General features: G+C 35.0%; 1 protein-coding gene across 2 annotated transcripts in view; it reads left to right on the top strand.

The window, feature by feature from the left end:
- The first annotated feature begins 1,419 nt into the window (after positions 1–1,419).
- LOC109065866 (USP6 N-terminal-like protein) overlaps positions 1,420–9,036 on the top strand; it is a 49,832-nt gene continuing 42,215 nt past the window's right edge. Inside the window, exon 1 of one of the 2 annotated variants that reach the window (XM_042742970.1) lies at positions 1,420–1,694. The gene's annotated coding sequence lies outside the window, so the exon portion shown is untranslated. Of the gene's footprint in view, positions 1,695–1,719; positions 2,252–9,036 lie in introns of those variants that run through there. The other variant, XM_042742979.1, reaches the window with a different exon arrangement.

The raw sequence follows: 9,036 nt of genomic DNA, 5'->3' as shown, positions 1-9,036 counted from the left end.
TTGGAGTGTGATCCTGACTGGACCCCTTCTCTGTACCTCGGCCATACTGAGGTCAAAGTCACGAACACCGACCGGTTTTTGGAGAATTATATACCATGCTCACATCTAATATGTAAATGTTTATTGTTTTCCAAAAGATTTTGTAATGTCTCTTCTCACATGTAATGATTTTTAGCCATGTCTGTAACATAAAATACACAAAGACCGAATGAAAATTCTGCCTCCTTTATCTGTATTAAGGAAGAATTGTGCAAAAGCAGTGTTCTTTGGTTGCAAACAACATTACATAACTTAAATAGTAGTAACAATCCAAAGCTTAATTTCAGTTTCTTTACATATTTAACATGTAAACACATTTAGATGAATACATTTGCCCATTATTAAAAAGTCCGTAGAAAAAAACTTCGTGTGTGTATGCACTAACACTTAGTATCATGTAGTTGTAAATATATGGGTGACTGGAAGTTGGGCAAACAGTTTGACGTCCCTTGACCAGTCGCTCTGCTCGTAAGGATATTCCCTTTTTTTTCTCGTCATATCTCGTCTTTGCATTAGGATTTAGTTTTAGGCGGATTTGTATGTACGACAATGTTTTCTTTAGGTCCGCTGCATTTTGTACGATATTTCTGGTTTTCACGCTAATTTTTCATTCTTTTCATGCCAGAACACTAGCCTGTTATGCCAACCCATGTAAACTGGCCAAACATACCCATAATTCTTTGCGTTCTGATGACGTTGCCGCCCAGTTGGTCACATGTCTTAGCAATCTCTATAGCACTAAAAAAAAGTGTAACCGTGTTTTAAAAGTGAGAGTTACATGTAGTTCCATACTTTGGCCTCCAGATGGACGCATTACTTCTTAAATTGTTCATCATCACGACATCTATAAATATATGATATTACATAATTAATATTAATACTCAGTTCTTAAATGAATAATTACACATTAACAAGGACACCTTAAAATAAAGTGTAGCCAAAGAAAATTATAGAGAATGCTAGTGTTAGTCTCTTTTTTTATATAAAGAAAGCAAATAGTAAGAATAGAAAAATAACAGAGCGTGCTAGTGTGAGAAGGGTCTCTCTCTCTCTCTCTCTTTTTTAAGAAGACAAGTGGGCCTAGTAAGAATAGAAATAGAATAGAAAGTGCAAGTGTGTTAGAGGGTCTTGTTTTTTTGGGATTGCATGTCATTCCACCAGGAGGAAAAGTCCGTGAAAGTGATTTTATTCCTCTTTGGGATGGCACAATAATGCGCCGTTCACATACAGACCGCAAGCTTCTAGAGAGGACAAATAATTCTTAAGTAGAATATTGAAATATTTTATTTTATTAATATTAATAATCCCGTCACATTTTATTCTGAACTTCGCTGGCCAATTAAATACATTATAGTAACTAAAAGTGACATGCACAGGAAGGACTCACAGTCATCACATTACACTATGGACCCGGGTATGTACAGTAACTGCATGAGTATTGCATCGTGATGATGTGGGCAGTGTCTGTCGGGCGGTGCGCGAGCGAGCACCTGAGCTGCTGCTGCAGGGGTTTCCATAGCGCGCGCACTCTCACACTCACTCACTTCAGCGGGAACACCGCGGACTTCCTGATGCGGGACAATACATTCCGCTCGCATTTACGCCACAGAACCGGCTGAAGGGATGTAGGCGGAGCGCGGACGCGAGCTACAAAGGTAAACACGTATTAATGATCAGCTGTGATCGGGAGATATTGATCTGGATGAAGTTCTGTTTGTTTACTGTGCTAAAGTAGCGCTAGCGGGGCAGTGGAGCCCTGCAGAGTCGAACGGGGCAGTTAAATGGAGTTTAATTCCCGGAAATAGGGCGATATGCTTAATCGCGTATGTTTATGAACTATTTCAGAGGGAAATGCTGCTTTATTCACTCTAAAGTTGTTTATAATTGTATTCAATGAGGCCTAGCGAGCCAAACGCTCGGACGGCCTCCTCCAACAGCAGGATTAATGCTGTTGGTCGGTTCATAAACACAAACGACGCGCGCTGATTGGCGGAGTACACAGATGCAGAACGTTGATTGGCTGAGCGCGCTGTCTTTCACGAGGTGCCCCGAACGCCTTTTAAATGTTTTGGTATATTAATTTGAGGAGCTGCAAGGAATTTCAGGTTTGAAATTCACACAATTTCAAATTAGAAATTCACAATACAAATATATTCCGGTTTTAAACCACTATTTGTCCAGCATACTGTACTGTAGGAAACCACTCAAATAGGTAAGTCAGTTTCCTGACATTTCAAGTTACTATGAAGTACTGTGGTATTACCAGTTTTTTTTTTATTTTTTTTTTATTATTATTATTTCCAGTAGTATTCTTTAAAATGCCTTGAAGTACAATGTAAATAGTTTAAATGTGGAAGTAATTCGAGAATCATAGTTTTTTGTACATGATCTTTGTGATGCAGTCACAACTCACCTCGTGAATCACTGCCTAATTAAGCATATTACATTACAAATTGATCATATTTTTTTTTTTCTTTTTTTTCTTCTTCTGTGTAGTTTATATAAATCAGTGCAGATCCCTTTTAAAGGGCTTGGGTGAGTGTGTGTTTTCATGTCTCACATTCTGCTGAGCTGTGTATTTCATCTGCACATGTACATGTGCTGAACACACACATCACTGCCCTGTTCTATAGAGCAGAACCCTAGCTACCAAGTGAACGTGTGTGATTCAGAGCAAAGAACATCCAGTGCGTGTGTTAATTTGCAAGAAACACGATTAACATTCATAAAAGGAAACGCAGTGGAACATAATGGCAATTATATTAAGGAAAACAAACTATGCATTCATGTTATGCTTAAACAACTAGATTTTGTTCTTAAATGTGCTTACAGTTGATTAGATAGAATTCATTAGATAATGTATTTCACTGATCTCATGAGGGAAACTGTGGTGCATTAGCGGCCAGACAAAACTGTAGAGTACATTGCAGATTCTTATGTATGGTTAATACAGTGGTCAAGAACATATCACAAACACACACACACACACACACACACACTGCACTTCAAATGTTTGGGATCAGATTTGTAATGTTTTTTTTTTTAAAGAAGAATCTTCTGGTCATCAATTATACCAATATAAAATAATAAACAAATAAAAATTACATTAAAAATATCAACCTAAAACAAATTTATTCTATTTAAATATACTTTAAAAATATTTTATTCCTGTGATGCAAAGCTGTATTTTCATTATCATCACATGATCCTTCAGAAATCATTCTAGTATGCTGATTTATTATCGATGTTGCAAACACTTTTGCTGCTTAATATTTTTTTAGAACCTGTGATACATTTTTCAGGATTCTTTGATTAAAAAAAATTTTTTTACAAAGAACAGCATTTATTCAAAATAGTTGAATAATTGTAACAATGTACTCTACTGTTCAAAAGTTTGGGGTCAGTTTTTCTTTCTTTCTTTCTTTCTTTCTTTCTTTCTTTCTTTTTTAAAGAAATGATGCTTTTATTCAGCAAGGATGTGTTAAATTGATTAAAAAAGTGATAAAGACTTATATTGTTATAAAAGATTTACATTTTGAAGTAAATGCTTTTCTTTTTAACTTTTATTCATCAAGTAATTCTGTAAAAAGTATCACAGTTTCCAAGAAATTATTAAGTAGCACAACTGTTTCCAACATTGATAATAAGTCAGCATATTAGAATGATTTCTTGATGACACTGAAGACTGAAGTAATGATGCTCGAAGACCAGCTTTGCATTTATTTATTTTTTGGTCAAATAAATGCAGCCATGATGAACAGAAGAGACTTATTTAAAATACATAAAAAATCTTAATGATCCCAAACTTAAACTTTTGAACAGCAGTGTGTGTGTGTGTGTATATATATATACATATATATATATACATATATATATATAGTTCTTCTAACTTCTGTGAATGAAGTAAGAGGCAGTCTAATAGCTGAAAGACAGATGTTTGATGGATGGACTCAGCCGGAGAGGTAGAGGGGAGCAGATGAGGAACTCAACTGGTTTAGTCTACAGATAAGGAAAGATCACTTCCTGTGTGTGGGGGAGGTTGTACCATGGCAACAAAATAGAGCAAAGCTTTCATAGCTGGTATATTAGACAGTTCTCTGCTTGGCACTAGTGTACTTTTGTGAAACACTTCCCCCAACCCAGAAACACACTCACACACACATTGTCATTGTTGTCTTGTTATTTGCAATTTGGAATGAGTGATGTAGCTAAAGCAATATCTCTGGATTTTTATTTATTTTTATTTACTTGCAATAAACAGTTTTTTTAAACGTTTTGTTTTGTTTTGTTTATTTGTTTGTTTCATTCAGACCAGATCAATTCAACCAAACAGCTGCAGCTGATTCAAAGCAAAAAGCAGTAATTCAGCATTTTGTTTTTTAAGTAATGATGCAAATGATTAGTTTTTAAATGTTTCATGATTTCCGTCTTTTGCCTAATGTGTGTTTTGATCCTATGATTAAAACAGACTGTTTGAAAGAACTGATTTTGAATCAGAATACTCAACTCATGCTTTATGCTATTTAAATCAGAGCTGTGATTAATACCTGTCTGCACTCTGCACCCGACCTTTAGGAAATGCAATGGGCAACTAAAAAGTATATTAAAATATTTTATATTCTCAACAAAATAATACATAACTTTATTACAAATGGTATATAATATATAGCCCAAACTTCCAAAGCTACTACTCTAACTGCAAAACAAAACAAAACAAAACAAAACAAAACAAAACAAAACAAAACAAAACAAAACAAAACAAAACAAAACAAAAAACCTTCATGTGAAGACACAGCGCTAAAGGTCTTCACATTCCTGAGCTGCTGCTCTTGCACTGAGGGGTGGCCGGTGCTGTTACTGAGAGAACTGATCTGGCACAAAACAAGGCGGTCAGCCCACAGATACAAACACGCACACATTCAGATGTTAAATCAAATATGATGTGCCTGGGTGATGCAGTAGGTTAAGTTCACTCTCCTATGGTTGTTCTTCTTTGTGTCATGCTATTGACAGCACAGGTGAACATATGGCTGCAGTAATCCCAACATTAAGAGCAGCTTTCCAGAGTTCTCCCTCTCTCTTGCTCACCTGGCTGGTGTTTGTACTGTCTTTTTGACTTCCATGTGATCTGAAGGGGATAGTTCGAAGTGAACATTCTGTCATCACCAAACCCACGTGACTTTCCTTTTTCCATGGAACGCAAAAGATTTTTTGAAGACTGGTTCACGCTTTTACATGCAATGAAAACATATAGTGACCAGTCAAACTAAAAGAAGGAGAAGAAAGAATGTAAAAAGTTTGGTACAACTTGTACTCAGTATTACAAATCTAAACGGTAACTTTGTGTGAGGAAACAGACTGAAATGTATGCCTCTGTTCATTTTTTTATTTATTTATTTTTCTCTCCACTGTAGCTGGTTAAAATAAGTCCAAGCCATGATTTCATATATGATTTTTAACGGTGCAAATTAAATGACTCTACAAATGTCAAGTGGTGTAACCAAGTAAAAATATAACCAACTTTACAAATATTGTTAAATTGCCACACACACACTTTTTTTTTACTATTATACTATATCAACATAATTATTACGTTTACAAATATTGTTAAATTGCCATGTTGCCATGCCATTTTAGTGACTTCACACAGAGGTTGAAATATACATGACTTTGATTTAGCAGGCAAAAGTTTTCAAATATTTATAGTATAATAAATACTATAAACAGCTTTGATTATAGTGTACAAGAATATTGACTGGTATTAGTCGAATCCCCCCAAAACAATATAAAAAAAAAAAAAAAACATTATATTTTATTTTATTTTTTTTATTGAACAAAGTTTGTTTTATTTAATAACTAACAAAAACAAAAAGAGAAAAAAAAAATATGTAGGCATATATATAAAAAAAAAAACTAACAAAAATCACAAAAAAAAAATTAACTGAAAATGGAAAATATAAGCTAATTTAAAATATTAATGAAAACTATAAGAAGTTATTCTAAAATAACACTGCTATGGACTGGTTTTATAGTGCTTTTTTTTTGTCATTTTTGGTCACTGTTTACTTTCATTGTGTGGTAAAGACAGGTTTGGAACAATGTTAGGCTAAATAAATAATGACAAAATTTTCATATTCTGATGAGCTATTCCTTTAACTCAAAGCTTGCTTATCACATAAGCATGCGATGGGAGATCTTATTCCTGTCCCGGGTCGACCCTTATCATTTCCTGTTACCTCCACCCGGTCTGCATCATCTTATTACAGTGATTTCCTCTTCTTGCTGCCGTCCCATTACTATCATCCACATACACACACAATGGAACTGATCATTAATCTACTATGCTGAATGGTGACTGCAGGAGACAGGGGGTGGTGTGTAAGAGAGAGGGGTTATTAGTTGTCCTAAATGAAGGAGTGAGACAGGTAAAATAAGAAAATGCAAGAAGGGTGGGTGGGACCATCACACTGGGTCATGATAGTGAGCCTGATGCGACAGTCCTGATATCATTGCTGTGTGTGTTTGTGTGTTTGCATTTAGTGCAAAGTGAAGAAATAAGCTTTCATGGGGTCTTATTTAATAGACCACTTTTTTTAAAGCATTTGAGTTGCTGTGTTTTTTCCCCCTTTCTTCTTCTTTTTTTTCCTCCAGTCGCAGCTTAATGTTTAGAGGCAATAAGTAAGCCATTTTTGTTTGACTTCCTGAAAAGTGTTGACTTCCCTTTGATACTGAAAGATTCCTCTCTTTGTTTGAGCTGTTTGACATGTCAGTTTCTGCCTGTTGAGGGGGTGTGCTGATACTTTTATAACCAGTCAGATTAGTTTTGCCAGGTGGATGATAATATTGGTGGAAAGTCCCGCAGAGTTACACTTAAGGAGGTATTTGAGCCATTACCTACAGACTTAAGATTTTTATTACTAAAACTAAAATTAAAAATTTAGAAAATAAATAATTGGAAATTTATTTATTAAATGTATTGCTTTGCTAATAGTAAGTATATATATATATATATATATATATATATATATATATATATATATATATATATATATATATATATATATCTGATTGTAAAATAATTGTGAAACATGTTTGTTGTTCATAAATATTATATGAATATAATATATTTTATATTATAATATATTTATATTTTGGTAGCATCATTTGTACTTCCTTTTATTTGTATTATTATTAGAATCACATGTATCACAGTGATGAGAATCATCAAGAATTGCTCGAAAATAAAGCAAAATAAAATGTCTCACAACAGCAAGTAATAATTATTATTAGCAAGATTGAGATTTGCTATGTGGTATACTGTATATCTTTTTAATCGTGTGATAATTATGTGAGTGTACTATATGCGGGTCAAGTAGGATATACATGTATCATGTAATTACCCTTGAAAAGCTTTTTAATCAAGTTAATCCAAATTTAGTCTTAAATATTTAGCTAGTGACAAAGCTAATTAGGGTATTTGGTGATGTATATCACTGCCATGATGCATATCGGGGTTTAAGATTTTGGTCATTTGTTTTGAGAAAAGCTCTTGTTTGCACATGATGGTGATATCATGCATACATTTTTATGTATTTAAGTCTGAAGTGCTTAAATATTTTTGCTTCGAAATATAATTTGGGTGTGTTTGACATCTGCATACTTTGAAACAGAAATATTTTAGGTACAATATGTTCTTGAAATAGCTACCAACACCACAGTGCAACAAGTCTGTAAATACTTCTAACGAGGGGTGTAACGATTCATTCATTTTATCGATGCATCGATTACAAACCCTGACGATGCATATGCATCGATCTTGAAACATGATTTTTGAATCGTGTATCGCTGATTTCGGACAGTAATCGAAAAGAAGTATAATACATACATACCTAAAATTATTGTATTTGACATTTCTGTCCTGAAATTATGGCTACACCCCTGGTGTGACAAAATGTTAGCCTATGCATAATACTTTTAAAGCTCTTTTTTAAAATCTTGGCTTACATAAATTTTTACGTATGCCATGTCACGCCATAGCATCATTAAACTAGCATCTAACAATGGACAAAAGTGTGTGTGTGTGTGTGTGTTTTTTTTTTTTTTTTTCTTTAGGCCTAATATGGTTCTGTAACCATAAAGGCTGCTGTGTAATTTGCCTCCTGACTAAGCATTTAAAGAATTTAGGGGAAGCATTTAAATAATCCTGTGAATGCACTTAAAGAATGTGAATTTAATTGTTAATCGAATCGAATTGAATCGTTCTAAATTTGCAAAAATCGTTCTTGAATCGAATCGAAAACCTATGAATCGTGAATCGAATCACTGTCTACCCAAAGATTCACAGCCCTACTTCTAACCATATGTTTTGTAACCAAATATCATTATACATTTGATATTTATGGCTCCAACACCATAACATACATTTGATGTTTATGGCTCCAACACCATAATCAAATTTGCAGATGACACCACGGTGGTAGGTCTGATCAAGGACGACGATGAGTCAGCCTACAGGGATGAGGTGCAGCACCTAGCTGTGTGGTGTGCCACCAACAATCTGGAACTAAACACCCAGAAAACAAAGGAGATCATTGTGGACTTCAGGCGGACTAGGAGTCATGCACACACACCCATCTACATCAACGGAGCTGTAGTGGAGCGTGTGTCAAGTTTCAAGTTCCTTGGCATCCACATCTCTGATGACCTCACCTGGTCCCATAACACCTCCACCCTGGTCAAAAAGGCACAGCAGCGCCTTTACTTCTTACGGAGCCTTAAGAAAGTTCACCTGAGTCCCAGGATCCTTGTGGAATTCTACCGCTGTACCATTGAGAGCATACTCCACAAACTGCATCTCAGTATGGTACAGCAATTGCTCCGCATCTGACCGCAAAGCACTCCAGCGAGTGGTGAAAAACTGCTCAACGGATCACCGGCACCCAGTTAACTTCCATTGAGAACATCTATCAGAAGCGCTGTCTGGGCAGGGCAAGAAAA

This window comes from Cyprinus carpio, chromosome A4 (genome assembly GCF_018340385.1).
Source record: "Cyprinus carpio isolate SPL01 chromosome A4, ASM1834038v1, whole genome shotgun sequence".
Taxonomy (NCBI): domain Eukaryota; kingdom Metazoa; phylum Chordata; class Actinopteri; order Cypriniformes; family Cyprinidae; genus Cyprinus; species Cyprinus carpio.
The sequence above is the reverse complement of the archived record's forward strand: the minus strand, read 5'-3'. Positions and strand labels throughout refer to the sequence as shown.